We start from the raw sequence: 13,066 nt of genomic DNA, 5'->3' as shown, positions 1-13,066 counted from the left end.
AAGTTTCGGATTGGTAGTGGTAATATTATTGGAAAAGGAGTTATTCAAGATTTCTTTACTTGTGTTGGTGCTTTGCCCACTATGGGAGGGTCTATTCTTCATAGAACTAGTAGTCTTGCAGATGCTATATCTTTGCTCGTAGTTGAATCTGAAAGACAATTTATTCATATGCATCCTTGCATACAAAGGATTTTTCTAAAATTTTCCAATATTGAGCATTCTTCTGTTAAGCGAGCAGCTACTATTTTTTAGCACATGAGTTCAGATTTATTATGAAAGAGGCAATTGAAATTTTTGCGCATTATAGCGTGGATGCTGGCCGTCCACCCATAGAAACTATCCTTTTTAATCAGGAAGACATAATGCATTTACGATCTTTAGATCATGTTGCTTATAATGTAAACCTTAGAAAGAAGGTTCCTACCGATGTTCTAGTTAATAGAATTTCTGAACTTAATGATAATTTTGCTATTCAGAACAACGGGTTAGATTTTTCTCTTGAACAAAGGCTCATGACTTTTTGCCAAAAAATGCTTATAATGATGAATTGGTTGTGCAATATGAGGGACCAAAGGAGGAACCAATGCCTCCCGAGCTTGATCTAGGGGACTTTTGTCCCATTAAATTTAGCCCTTTTGATTACTTTTGTTTGCCACAAAGAAAACTTGCTGCTGAACGTAGGGAATATGAGATGAGTTTTCGCGATTTGCCCTACCATTATTATGACAATACCTAGATCTATTCTTGTTTGTATGCCTAGCTAAGGGTGTTAAACGATAGCGCTTGTTTGGAGGCAACCCAATTTTATTTTTGTTCCTTGCTTTTTGTTCCTGTTTAGTATTAAATAATTCATCTAGTCTCTATTTAGATGTGGTTTTATGTTATAAATTAGTGTTTGTGCCAAGTAGAACCTTTGGGAAGACATGGGTGAAGTCTTTGCAATCTTGCTGTAAAAAACAAAAACTTTTGCACTCACGAGATTAGATGCCATTTTTTACTGGAGAGCACTTTTAGGTTGATTATTTTTGAAAATGATTAATAGACAAATTCCTCACGTCCACCAATTTATTTTAGAATTTTTGGAGTTCCAGAAGTATTTGTTTGATACATATTGCTACAGACTGTTCTGTTTTTGACAGATTCTGTTTTCCGTGTGTTGTTTGCTTATTTTGATGAATCTATGGCTAGTATCGGGGGGTATGAATCATAGAGAAGTTGTAATACAGTAGGTTTAACACCAATATAAATAAAGAATGAGTTCATTACAGTACCTTAAAGTGGTGGTTTGTTTTCTTATACTAACGGAGCTCATAAGATTTTCTGTTAAGTTTTATGTTGTGAAGTTTTCAAGTTTTTGGGTAAAGATTTGATGGGTTTTGGAATAAGGAGTGGCAAGAGCCTAAGATTGGGGATGTCCAAGGCACCCCAAGGTAAAATTTAAGGACAACCAAAAGCCTAATCTTGGTGATTCCCCGGAAGGCATCCCCTCTTTCGTCTTCGTCTATCGGTAACTTTACTTGAGGCTATATTTTTATTCACCACATGATATGTGTTTTGCTTGGAGCGTCTTATATGATTTGAGTCTGTTCTTTTTAGTTTACCAAAATCATCCTTCCTGTACACACCTTTTGGGAGAGACACACATGAATCAGAATTTATTAGAATACTCTATGTGCTTCACTTATATCTTTTGAGCTAGATAATTTTGCTCTAGTGCTTCACTTATATCTTTTTAGAGCACGGTGGTGGTTTTATTTTATAGAAATTATTGATCTATCATGCTTCACTTATATTATTTTGAGAGTCTTTTAGAACAACATGGTAATTTTCTTTGGCTATAAAATTAGTCCTAATATGATAGGCATCCAAGATGGGTATAATAAAAACTTTCATATAGAGTGCATCGAATACTATGAGAAGTTTGATACTTGATGATTGTTTTGAGATATGAAGATGGTGATATTAGAGTCATGGTAGTTGAGTATTTGTGAATTTGATAAATAATTGTGTTGAGGTTTGCAAGTCCCGTAGCATGCACGTATGGTAACCATTGTGTAACAAATTTGAAGCATGAGGGGTTCCTTTGATTGTCCTCGTTATGAGTGGTGGTCGGGGACGAGCGATGGTCTTTTCCTACCAATCTATCCCCCTAGGAGAATGCGCATAGTGCTTGGTTTTGATGACTTGTAGATTTTTGCAATAAGTATGTGAGTTCTCTATGACTAATGTTGAGTCCATGGATTATACGCACTCTCACCCTTCCATCATTGCTAGCCTCTTCGGTACCGTGCATTGCCCTTTCTCACCTCGAGAGTTGGTGCAAACTTCGCCGGTGCATCCAAACCCCGTGATATGATACGCTCTATCACACATAAGCCTCCTTATATCTTCCTCAAAACAACCACCATGCCTACCTATTATGGCATTTCCATACCATTCCGAGATATATTGCCATACAACTTTCCACCGTTCCGTTTATTATGACACGCTTCATCATTGTCATATTTCCTTGCATGATCATGTAGTTGACATTGTATTTGTGGCAAAGCCACCATTCATAATTTTTCATACATGTCACCCTTGAGTCATTGCCCATCCCGGTACACCGCCGGAGGCATTCATATAGAGTCATATTTTGTTCTAAGTATCGAGTTGTAATCCTTGAGTTGTAAATAAATAGAAGTGTGATGATCATCATTATTAGGGCATTGTCCCGTGCGAGGAAATAGAAAAAAGGAGAGAACGGCCAAAAAAAGAGAAGGCCCCAAAAAATTAGAGAAAAAGAGAGAAGGGTCAATGTTACTATCCTTTTTCCACACTTGTGCTACAAAGTAGCACCATGATCTTCATGATAGAGTGTCTCTTATTTTGTCACTTTCATATACTAGTGGGAAATTTTCATTATAGAACTTGGATTGTATATTCCAACTGGGCTTCCTCAAAATGCCCTAGGTCTTCGTGAGCAAGCAAGTTGGATGCACACCCACTTAGTTTCTTTTGTTGAGCTTTCATACATTTATAGCTCTAGTGCATCCGTTGCATGGCAATCCCTACTCTTTGCATTGACATCAATTGACGGGCATCTCCACAGCCCGTTGATTAGCCGCGTCGATGTGAGACTTTCTCCTTTTTTGTCTTCTCCACATAACCTCCATCATCATATTCTACTCCACCTATAGTGCTATGTCCATGGCTCGCGCTCATGTATTGCGTGAAAGTTGAAAAAGTTTGAGAATACTAAAGTATGAAACAATTGCTTGGCTTGTCATCGGGGTTGTGCATGATTTGAGCATTTTGTGCAACGAAGATGGAGCATAACCAAACTATTTGATTTTGTAGGGATGAACTTTCTTTGGCCATGTTATTTTGAGAAGACATGATTACTTCGTTAGTATGCTTGAAGTATTATTATTTTTATGTCAATATTGAACTTTTGTCTTGAATCTTTCAGATCTGAACATTCATGCCACAATAAAGAAAATTACATTGAAAATTATGTTAGGTAGCATTCCACATCAAAAATTCTGTTTTTATCATTTACCTACTAAAGGACGAGCAGGAATTAAGCTTGGGGATGCTGATACGTCTCCAACGTATCCATAATTTTTTATTGTTCCATGCTATTATATTATCTATTTTGGATGTTTAATGGGCTTTAATATGCTCTTTTATATTATTTTTGGGACTAACCTATTAACCGGAGGCCCAGTACCAGTTTCTGTTTTTGCCTATTTCAGTGTTTTGCAGAAAAGGAATATCAAACGAAATCCAAATGGAACGAAACCTTCGCGAGGATCTTTCTTGGAACAAACGCAATCCAGGAGACTTGGAGTGGAAGTCAGAGACGCAACAAGGTGGCCACGAGGCAGGAGGGCGCGCCCAGGGGGTAGGCGCGCCTCCCACCCTCGTGGGCCCCTCGTAGCTCCACCGACGTACTTCCTTCGCCTATATATACCCTTGTACCCTAAAAACATCCAGGAGAGCCACGAAACCACTTTTCCACCGCCGCAACCTTCTGTACCCGTGAGATCCCATCTTGGGGCCTTTTCCGGCGCTCCACCGGAGGGGGGATCGATCACGGAGGGCTTCTACATCAATACCATAGCCTCTCCGATGATGTATGAGTAGTTTACCACCGACCTTCGGGTCCATAGTTATTAGCTAGATGGCTTCTTCTCTCTCTTTGGTTCTCAATACAAAGTTCTCCTCGATGTTCTTGGAGATCTATTCGATGTAATATTCTTTTGCGGTGTGTTTGCCGAGATCCGATGAATTGCGGATTTATGATCAAGTTTATCTATGAATAATATTTGGTTCTTCTCTGAATTCTTATATGCATGATTTGTTATCTTTGCAAGTCTCTTCGAATTATCGGTTTAGTTTGGCCTACTAGATTGATCTTTCTTGCAATGGGAGAAGTGCTTAGCTTTGGGTTCAATCTTGCGGTGTCCTTTCCCAGTGACAGTAGGGGCAGCAAGGCACGTATTGTATTGTTGCCATCGAGGATAAAAAGATGGGGTTTATATCATATTGCTTGAGTTTATCCAACTATATCATGTCATCATGTCATCTTGCCTAATTCTAGATGCATGCTGGATAGCGGTCGATGTGTGGAGTAATAGTAGTAGATGCAGAATCATTTCGGTCTACTTGGCACGGACGTGATTCCTATATTCATGATCATGCCTAGATATTCTCATAACTATGTGCTTTTCTATCAATTGCTCGGCAGTAATTTGTTCACCCACCGTAATATACGCTATCATGAGAGAAGCCACTAGTGAAACCTATGGCCCCCGGGTCTATTTTATATCATATAAGTTTCCGATCTATAATTCTATTTTACTATTTATTTTATTTTGCAATCTTTACTTTCCAATCTATACAGCAAAAATACCAAAAATATTTATCTTACTATCTTTATCAGAGCTCACTTTTGCAAGTGGTCGTGAAGGGATTGACAACCCCTTTATCGCGTTGGTTGCAAGGTTCTTGATTGTTTGTGCAAGTACTAGGCGACTTGCGTGTAATCTCCTACTGGATTGATACCTTGGTTCTCAAAAACTGAGGGAAATACTTACGCTACTTTGCTGCATCACCCATTCCTCTTCAAGGGAAAACCAACGCATGCTCAAGAGGTAGCACGTGGCGAGGCGGGCGGCGGAGGAGGAGTGCGCGAGAGCCTCTTCTATTCTCAAGCTCCAATAGCATGTAGAAGAGAAACCCTTATATAGAGGTCCAACTCCTTCTCCACTAGCGGGGTGGGACTAAACTTCCCACGACACCTAGTGCCAATAACCCAAATGGGCCCTTAGAGATTTTTCAGAAATTGCTATATGGTCCTAAAGCCCATCCCAAATTGCAGCAATCCCCCACCAGATCTCGAGGGCCCATTGTGTCCTTTGTTCCAATTGCCGTTTCGATATACCAGTGTTTCAGTGAAGACCTGTTAAGCTTGAGCTTCACCTAGAGCAAGTAGCTACACTCCTTCACAACTGAACAATGGACTATGCCTTGAATTGTCAGTTTGGCGTAAAGAAGCTTCACCACATGTCTTACTGGTACTAGGCTGCCGAAGGCTGACCCCTCGTGTGGAGCATATAAGTCACACTCCTCGCCTATTCATGAGCTTACTAGAGATCACGCCAATCTCATAGACCGTGACCAGCAGTCGGGCTCACATAGGTGTGTTCCTCCAAAGATCGCTCTGTAGGATAGCATCTTGCTTACATAAGCTTTGGAAGACATTAAGACAATAGTCATCCTACCATACAGTATTGAGAGTATTGCATCTCCAACAGAGTGGGTTAGTATAGTTACTCTCATCAGTTCACCACTGGCTTGTTTTCCCAGGTCCTACTTCACGGGATATCCGATCACATGGGTTGGGTTACCACCATGGCAACTCATGTGGGTCTCATACCCATCTCCCTCGATGCATTATGTATCACAACACGTGATAACCCTTTTGTACAGGGATCTGCCAGATTCTTAGCCGTATGGACATACTCCAACGCTATCACTCCGGAGTTTCTTAACTTTCTGACAGCTTTTAATCTCATTCTTATGTGTTTATTGGACTTCATGTTGTCCTTTGAACTCTTCACCTTGGTGATGACAGTCTGATTGTCACAGTTCATAAGGATAGTCAGAACCGGTTTATCAACCAATGGCAAGTCCAACAAAAGATCTCGAAGTCATCCTGCTTCGACACCAGATGTGTCTAATGCTGTTAATTCTGCTTCCATTGTCGATCTCGTTAAGATCGTTTGCTTGCAAGACTTCCAGGAAACATTTCCACCTCCAAGAGTAAACATATACCCAGTTGTGGCCTTCATCTCATCAACATCGGAGATCCAATTCGCATCACTATACCCTTCAAGTACCGACGAGTATCCGATATAGTGAAGTCCATAGTTCATAGTACCTTTCAGATAGCGCATAACTCTCTCAATAGCATGCCAATGCCCATCACCCGGGTTGGAAACACACCGGCTCAGTTTGCTCATAGCAAACGTGATGTCAGGCCTCGTTGCGCTCGCTAGGTACATGAGTGAACCAATGACTTGAGAGTATCTTAGTTGATCCTTAGCTGTGCCTTCGAACTTTCGAACCAACACACTAGGATCATATGGTGTTTGAGATGGTTTGTAGTCTGAATATCCATAATGGCTCAACACCTTCTCAACATAGTGGGATTGCAGAAGTGTAATCCCACCCTCATTATCTCTCAGTAGCTTAATGTTCAAGATAACATCAGCCACACAAAGGTCTTTCATCTCAAAGTTCTGAGGTAGAAACGATTTGACCTCCTCAATGACTTTGAGGTTTGTTCCGAATATCAGTATGTCATCAACATACAAGCACAGTATAACTCCTTCACCCCCACCATGGCGATAGTACACACATTTGTCAGCCTCATTAACAACGAAACCAACAGATGTCAGAGTTGTATTAAACTTATCACGCCATTGCTTAGGTGCTTGCTTCAGGCCATATAAATATTTCAGCAACCTACACACCTTTCTTTCCTGACCATCTATCACAAAGCCATCTGGCTGTTACATATAGATTTCCTCGTTTAGCTCTCCATTCAGGAAAGCCGTCTTAACATCCATCTGGTGGACGAGAAGACCATGCGAGGCAGTCTATGAGAGTAATACTCGAATGGTGGTCAGTCTGGCCACAGGTGAATAAGTATCGAAGAAATCTTCTTCTTCTTTCTGGTCATAGCCCTTGGCCACAAGCCTAGCCTTGTACTTTTCAATCGTACCATCGGGCCTAAGCTTCTTCTTGAACACCCACTTACATCCCAATGGTTTGCAACCATATGAACGGTTAGTGATCTCTCATGTCCCGTTAGCCATGATGGAATCCATCTCGCTACGGACCGCATCCTTCCAGTAGTCAGCTTCTGGAGAGGCATACGCTTCTGAAATAGAAGTGGGAGTATCATCCACGAGGTATACGAAGAAATCATCACCAAAGGTCTTTGCAGTCCTTTGTCTCTTGCCCCTACCAAGGGTTTCCTCGTCATCCTCCTCGGGATTTTCATCATGTGTTCATTCATAATATTCCATAGGAATGGCAGGCTCAGGAGTCTCCTCAGATTCCTGTCTAGAAGTGCTTTGCATATCTCTCATAGGAAAAATATCCTCGAAGAATGTAGCATCCTTAGACTCCATAATTGTACCGACCTTCTGGTCAGGTACCTCAGATTTCACTACTAGAAATCTATAGCCAACGATGTTCTTAATGTAGCCAAAATTAACGCAGTCCATCATCTTGGGTCCAAGCTTACGCTTTTTGGCGATCGACACATTAACTTTCGCCAAATAGCCCCAAGTACGCAAGTACGAGAGTGTTGTCCTTCTCTTCGCCCATTTCTCATAGGGAGTTATCTCATTATCCTTTGTCGGAACTTTATTCAGGACATGACAAGTCGTCAATATAGCCTCCCCCCACCATGCCTTGGATAAACCCGATGTATCTAACATGGCGTTAACCAAATCAGTTAGAGTACGGTTTTTCCGCTCGGCAACCCCGTTTGACTGGGGTGAATAGGGAGGCGTCCTCTCATGAATAATGCCGTGTTCAGCACAAAAAGAATCAAACTCACTCGAGAAGCACTCTCCACCATGATTTGATCAGACTCGTTTAATTTTCTTTTCAAGTTGATTCTCAACTTCTGCCTTATAGATTTTAAAGTAGTGTAGAGCCTCATCTTTAGTATTTAATAAATACACATAGCAATATCTAGTGGAATCATCTATCAATGTCATGAAGTATTTATTTCCACCTTTAGTCAACACACCATTCATCTCACAAAGATCAGAACATATGAGTTCTAATGGTGCCAAGTGTCTCTCCTCCACAGCCTTCTGAGGCTGGCGAGGTTGCCAAACTTGAGATTCATTAATGTGACAAAGACGTGAATGCCAAACTTGAGATTCATTAACACTCGAATGAATATGGTTCACGACTATATTACAAAAATCAGCGAGGGAAAGGCGGAAAATCCCTCCGTTCTCATAACCTTTTCCAACAAATAGTCCATATTTAGTAACAACTAATTTATTAGACTCAAAGACCAACTTAAACCCTTCTATACACAGAAGGGAGCCATTAACGAGGTTCTTCTTGATGGCGGGCACATGCTGCACGTTCTTTAGCTGCACGATCCTTCCCGAAGTAAACTTCAGATCGACCGTGCCAACACCATGAACAGAAGCACTCACGCCATTCCCCATCAATATGGACCCGTGGCCTGTGACCTAGTAAGAAGGGAACAATGAAATGTCAGCACACACATGAACACCTGCACATGTGTCCACCCACCAATCGGTGGGCTGAAACACTGAAAAGACAGTAAATAAATTACCGTACCCAGATGCACCATTCTCATTGTTGCCCACAATCATGTTGACAGACTTGGAGTCCTGTCCTGACTTCTTAAACTTGTTTGGGCACTTGTTGGCCCAATGTTCAACCGAACCACAAGTAAAGCAGCCCTCATCCTTCTTGTTCTTCTTGAAGGTCTTCTTACCCTTGTTATTAAAGTCGGTATTGTGTTGGACACCGTTCTTTCCCTTGGGCTTGTGGGAGTTGAAGTTCCTCTGGTTCACCACGTTGGCGACAGAAGTCCCTTCGTCCCCTTTTCCGTGCGAGTCCTTTGCCCTCGAATTCTGCTCAACACTCAGATGGCCAATGACATCCTCCACTGAGAATTCACGCCTCTGATGTTTCAGAGTGGTGGCAAAGTTCCTCCAGGAATTAGGAAGCTTAGCGATTATACAGCCCGCGACAAACTTGCCCGGTAAATCGCACTTAAGAAGCTCAAGCTCCTTAACAATGCATATTTTCTCATGAGCCTGCTCCAATAGAGGACGGTTCTCAACCATCTTGTCATCGTGGAACTGCTCTATAATACATCGGCGGCCCCGAACTTAGATTCGAGCGCCTCCCACAAGTCCTTGGCGACATGCACATGCAAATATGCGTCGACCAGTTTATCTCCGATCACGCTAAGAATTGCTCCGAGAAATACGACGGTGGCCTCCCTGAACGCCTTCTCCTTTTCAGGAGCAATCGTTCCCGTGGAGACAACCCAAAACACGTTCATAGCCGTGAGCCATAAAGTGGTCTTAGTCTGCCAACGCTTAAAGTATGTACCGGTAAACTTATCCGGTTTCAGTGCAGCGGCAAAGCCACTTTCAGAAAAATTCCTACACATAATAGGTTTTTGGATTGTTTAGTAAATAGGCAATTTTTTCGATTAACTTAATCCACGAGTGAATCACTAGCATGGCATTGACAGAAATAATCACATACTGATATTCAATCATGCAAGCACATACTAAGCTAATTGCAGACAGATCTACGTATAACGCTAGCATGGCTAAGACAGAAAACAGAAGGAGCGGGATAAATAAGTTATACCCTCCAGTAGGCCAGGTAGAAGCCGCGGCGGCAGCGGCGTCCTCAGCGTCCTTCTTGTCGGCTTCAACTTTCTCAGCGGCGGCACGTTCGGCGTCGGTGGACATGGTGATGATGAGGGCGATGCAGACGAATAGCGAGAAGTCGCTTCCCAAAAACCTATTCGTCCCTCTCCCGTACAGGAACCGGAGGGGCGGGGTTTCGGAGACCTGCTCTCCCGTCGACCATGTACGCGGCGGACGGGGCAGTGTCACCGACGGCAGCAACAACAAAGGAACGACAGTGGGCATGCGCGTGAAGCAGATGCGATCTGATCGTGGCGCTAGGGTTAGGAGACACCGCACACTTATATAGGCGCCGCCGCGTGGAGAGACGTGGGCTCGACCCACGTCCGAGTCCGTGACAACCCATGATCCGACGTCTCAGATCGTGGCCCAGCTGTCAGAAACTCTCCGTTAGTGACTGGCAAAAATAAGCGCGTAGGTGTGAGCTCGGCTCGGCTCGGCTCATTCCCGCAACCCGCGACACGTCGTGACGAGGCGGGCGGCGGAGGAGGAGTGCGCGATAGTCTCTTCTATTCTCAAGCTCCAATAGCATGTAGAAGAGAAACCCTTATAAAGAGGTCCAACTCCTTCTCCACTAGCGGGGTGGGACTAAGAGCAACTCCAGCCGTTGGCCCCCCAGGGGTGCGTAAAATCGCCGCCTGGGGGTGAACCGGCGCTAAAATCGGCGTCGGGGCTTTCGGGTTCCCAGCCGCCGGCCCCAGGGTCGCCCCTAGAAGGCGTTTTAATATTTTTTTGAAAAGGAATTCGGCTAAAATTCGGCAAACGGGACAAAGATTCGGCTAAAATTCGACGAACATGACATTACTTAGGCGACCTACATAGTTTTTTACATAGCAAAGTGAAGTACTTTTAAAAAAGAGGGCCGCAACTACAGGACGAAGAACGCGCTGAGCGCGATGAAGTCGCCGCCGTCGCCACCATCGTCGTTGTCCTCGTCGTCCTTCTCCTCCTTGACGCGGCTGCCCCTGCTGGACCCCTCCCCGGGGTCGCCCCGGCGGACCGGTGGCGACACGTTGTCGTCCTCGAGAACGACGACGCCTCCCTTGTCGTGGCCACGGCGCCGAGCGGCAAACTGCTCTAGGGCGCGACACTGGCGCTCTAGCTCCGTCCGCGCCCAGTCTTCGTGCGCCCACTTCAAGGCCGCCTCGTCGGAGAGCCCCGGCTCCGTCTTCAAGGAGGCGAGCCCGGGCTCCGTCTTCACGGCGGCGGCGAGCCCTGGCTCTGTCTTCGGCTTGACGAAGCGGGGAGGAGCCGAGGAGGAAGCGCGCCCGCCCTCGTTGATGACGATGCCGGCGCTGCGTGTTCGCCGGCCGAGCGGCGTCTCCGCGGGCTCGGTCTTGACGCTGAGCAGCGCCGGTGACCCGGACGAGGAGGAGCGGGAGGAGGAGGAAGAAGAGGACGCCATCCTCCTCGACATCCATTGGCCGCCGCTCCGGGCCAGGGCGGCAGGGTACGTCAACAGCGGGTTGTTGCCGCCCTCGAGGTGCCGAAGAACGGCATGAAGCGAGCGGCCGGGGGCGCCCCACCACAGGCGGCGCCCCTCGCTGTTCTTGGTACCCCGCACCACCGGCGCCCCGCTGCGTCTGCCGGTGCTGGAAGTACGCCGCCCACGCCTCGTGGTTGCCGGCGGCGTACTGCGGGAGGGCCCGCTGCTCGCCCGTCAGCGACGCCCACACGCGGTCGACCTCGTCGGCGAAGTAGTCGGGCGCACGTCGACGTCGGGCAGCAGGGGGATGGGGACGCCACCAACGCTGAGCCTCCACCCCCCCGGCCTTGCGCGCATGTCGGGAGGCGCCGGGATGTTGGCCTCGAAGAGCAAGTACGCTTCCCACTCGTGCAGCGAGCGGCGGCCGAAGCTGTTGGCCGACGCCCCATTGCCGGGGAATCGCTCGCCCATCGTCGCGGCTGGGCTTGGGGAGAGAGGGGAGGAACGTCGGCAGCGGCTGCGCACGGGGAAAGAGAGGCAGAGCACGTCGGAGAGGCCACGGCGGCTGTGGGCGGGTGTGGCCAAAGGCGAGGGGGAGGCGGTCAGCCTTGCATTGATTCCCCGCGGTAAACCGAGGCATTGTGAGGATGACGAGGCAAGTGTCGCTGACTCAGCGGGCCCGCAGTTCGTTCGCGCCAAAATCGCTCGCCCCGGCGCCCCCCGGCGCGCCGGGTTCGGCCTGGGTCCGTCGGCACCAGGTTCGGCCCAAACCGGCAAAAAACAGGCTCCTGAGGGCGCGACTGGGCCGATTTTTGGGCGCCGGCGCGAAAAAAACGCGTGAGCAGGGAGGGGGGCTGTTGGGGCGCGGCTGGAGATGCTCCCACTACTCCTAGTGCCAATAACCCACATGGGCCCTTAGAGATTTTTCAGAAATTGCTATATGGGCCTAAAGCCCGTCCCAAATTTCAGCAGAGCATGATAGGAGCCTGTCATTTGAAAAAGGTATTCAGTGATGGCTTTACAACCTTAAACCATGATTACAGCAGAGTGGGTGGCGTACTTCATGAAAAGAAGCGCCACTAAAAGATGAGCTTGCTAAAAGTCATCTTCATAATATTTATTTATTTTCAGGTAAATGTCCTCCTACTTAATCCTCAGATGAAGGGCTCGCCTGATCTAATCATTTCGGCTTACTCTTTTGTTGAAGCGATGATCTTTTCACCAGCTAATCCAATATAGGATCAGTAAGCACTGTCACCTAATTAAATACTACTCGAAGAAACGTCGTGCCTACAACTCGGTATGCCTGCCACTGCCAGTTACCTATGCTGATCATTTTATAAGTCCCAACATAATACAATGACATTTCCTCTCTGTTTTCATAGACAAGAACACTTTACCAGTACCTAGCTTATCAACTCCTTTTTTTTCCCGACAGACGATCTCATTGTGCTGTTGGCAGAGCATGTAAAATCACACTTTCTGTATATTCAGAAAAAAAAACCGCAAATTTCATCGACACTTTCGTTGTCATCACACAATCGCCACAGTTCCATGGGGTTCCAGTATTCCCTTCCAAGCACAAAATTCCATCCTGGAACTACACCCATCGTCGGCCCCCCCTGCTTACGTGGCCGCA

Source organism: Triticum aestivum, chromosome 6D (genome assembly GCF_018294505.1).
Source record: "Triticum aestivum cultivar Chinese Spring chromosome 6D, IWGSC CS RefSeq v2.1, whole genome shotgun sequence".
NCBI lineage: Eukaryota > Viridiplantae > Streptophyta > Magnoliopsida > Poales > Poaceae > Triticum > Triticum aestivum.
This window is presented reverse-complemented; position numbering follows the sequence as displayed.